General features: G+C 33.2%; 1 pseudogene; it reads left to right on the top strand.

Annotated features, from left to right (window-relative positions):
* Positions 1 to 706: 706 nt before the first annotated feature.
* Positions 707 to 2,024, top strand: LOC134261134 (uncharacterized; annotated as a pseudogene).
* The last annotated feature ends 1,057 nt before the right edge of the window (positions 2,025 to 3,081 follow it).

Genomic DNA, 3,081 nt, shown 5'->3' with positions numbered 1-3,081 from the left:
TGTACATGTAATAAGGACCAAATTCTCAGTTCTTTGAAGTTAGTGTTTTAAGTATTGTCAATGCATTGGTAAATACTAGTCTAATAAGAATTCGACATAATCGTTATAATAGCCACTTGTCAATCTCTTACCAGGGGGCGTATTACGCCAACAGTATACAAATCATAGGAAGCGCTTTGTTGAAGTTATTGTCGATAGGTAGCGCCTTGTGGAAGTTTCCGGTTTTGGTTGCAGAAGGATAAGGTTACGTGCCATAAAGCGATGTCGATAGGTAGCGCCTTATGGCAGTTTCCGGTTTTTGGAGGCCCATGCCATAAAGCGGTTAGCTAGCTAACCGCTTAAAAATATGTCCCCATAAAGTTGTTCTTTTTTTTTTTTTTTTCGTTTTTGTTTTTGTTGTTGTTGTTGTTGTTTTTTACGTTTCTTCAAACTGAAACTTTAACAGAATGATTTCTTTTTATTAAAAAAAATTCTCACTACCATTTCATTTAGACATATTGCTCTAATTTTTCATTAGATGAATTTGAAATAGGAGTTAAGAGGTAAAATAAAACTCTTCCAACATATCTTAATCTTAATCTTTGCGAGGATTGAATTTGTTTTTTTTTTTTTTTTTATTGTGAAAGTACAAATACAAAACAACGTTTAAACAGCCATGTATAACGGAATTTTAAAGAAAACTTCTCTTTTTCTAGAAAACTTTAGAATGATGAATCTGGAAAACGTAGCGGCGCTCGTTCTGTTCTTCGTGGAGTGTTATCATGTCTGTGGTCATCTGATCATCGCTTTAATGATCAGAATGCTCCCTATTAAGTACCTGTACCGGATCCGTTTCTACATTCTCCTGGATCCAGTGTTGGGGATTTTGACTACCTTTGTGTTCCTTCAGAGGATTCAATGGTTGTCAGTGCTCCATTTTCTGCAACATCTGTATTACTTCCTTTTTCTGGGAAAAGACAAGACACGCCGAAAAAGTAAGACTCTTTCTTATGCTGAATTGGGAAATTATACTATTAGATGGTCTAGTTAAATGAATGTCACGTTTAATAAAGCCATAAGAAGTTGCATTTGGACTTTAAAAATCCGAAGTGCAGTTTATAAATTCTACATAATGTTTTTTTTTCTGATTAACGCAAGAAGTTAATACTCTATAGTTATTTCTATCACAATAAAAACAAACGTTAATTAAAACAAGAAATTACCTAGTCTTTAAATCAGTTGATCAATCATTGCTTTATTTCAGATCTTAAGTTGGAGCTCTCTAGACTGGACTGTCAGTAAATTGAAGGAGGAGTGGCATTTTGACGCCATTCTGGGGTTATCTTTCGACACAGGTGTTCATTTCACCATGGCTTTCTTTCTCAGTCAATACCTGACCACGGTACAAATCTTCGTTTGTCTGTTTTTGGTACACTGCCTCGCATTGGTTGTTCTTTGTGGACCTTGGTACGCCTGGAGTTCCCCTTCGGCGATCCCAAAGTGGGTCCAAAAGAGGATTCGTCCATTGAGCAAGGAAGAATGGAAAACATCTTGACCAGTCATTCGTTAGTTCTGGATTGAATTGCCCTCACTCTTGGTGTAATTTTGTTGATCATTCTCAGTATTGTGATCTTTAGTTATTTTTTTTCTGTAAGGTTAAATATCCCTCCACTTCATATTTCACCATTTTCCCCATATATTCCCAGCCTTGATTTTCATTAACAATGATATTAGATTCAAATGGAAAATAGTTTAATATATCAAGCTTTTCTTACCTTTTCAGAGAGGAATATTGCGTCTTAACATGATATGAAGAAAATTTGGTAATGGTTATTTGAAAGATCAATATTGTTTTATATCGCAATTAAAAAAATGAGATACATGTGTATATGAAAATATTTACTTTCAAACATATGTAATTCATATTAGAAAACATAATAAAGCGTTGCTTTTTAAATCAGAATATGGCGTATCGTGTTTTTGCTTGTAAAATAAAATGCAACCGAATACACGAGGTATCTTTCCATTATCGTTCTTCAAAATCTGTTCTGGTGAAGAAAAAAAATTAAGTACTAATTGATTATAAAATTCCTTCATCTGAAATTCTGCAACAATTAAAAGACTTATATGTTAAGAGAATATCTTAATTTTCCCAAATTAAAGGAACTGATTATAATTTTTTTAAGGTAAACTATTATAAGTAATTAATAAAAATATTAGCAAAACTAGAAACTCTTGTTGCTACAGCAACAAAAACGGTCTTCCGTTCTCCTCTATTTTTCTGTATGAATGAATTTTTATCTATGTTAAAAAAGGCACATAATATTTACAACGATTACAGGAAAACAAACGGCCGGAGGTATAACTTATCAAGATTCTCGACGTTACTTTAGACAAGTATAGTCTTCATAACACTTATAAAAATCATTTTTAATCACTTCCTGTGACGACCGGAAGTGACGGTGAACGCATTTTACCCTATGTCTTCATGGTAAGTATAAGTGTCTTGATCTGTAACAGTTTAAAAGCTCTCTAATGTTAACTTCTCATTTTGAGAACAAAAAAAATCACTTGACCGGAAGTAAATAAAAAAGATATTTGAGGTTACTCTAGACATTTGCAGTCTGAATAACGTCCTAAAAGCATTTCAAATACTCGTTTTATAAAAGATATTTATGGGATAGTATGATACTCAATTTATGCAGTTTTTCTCTCATAACCGGAAGTTGTCGTTTTTGTTTCCAGTGGGACTGACATATTTCGAAACTACAAATAAGATGCTATAAGGTAATACAAAGAAAGATTCCATAAAGAAAAGTTAAAAATTTTGATTTATTTGATCACTTCCTGTGACAACCGGAAGTGACGGCGGACGATCTTAAACTCAATAGATTTGTCTAGTTATCAAGGTCTACCACCCCTACTAGTTTCGTGTCTTAATCTCTTACCGTTTACGAGATCTAGCTATGATAACTTCTAACTTTGAGGACAGGAAATCACGCGACCGGAAGTAAATTTTACAAAGATATTTGACGTCACTGTAGACATTTGCAATCTAAATAACATATCCAAAAATCATTCCAAATACTTTATCTATAAAAA

Source organism: Saccostrea cucullata, unplaced genomic scaffold (assembly GCF_032062105.1).
Source record: "Saccostrea cucullata isolate Sc308-1 unplaced genomic scaffold, CSIRO_AGI_Scuc_v1 ctg12191, whole genome shotgun sequence".
Taxonomy (NCBI): Eukaryota; Metazoa; Mollusca; class Bivalvia; order Ostreida; family Ostreidae; genus Saccostrea; species Saccostrea cuccullata.
This window is presented reverse-complemented; position numbering and strand designations above follow the sequence as displayed.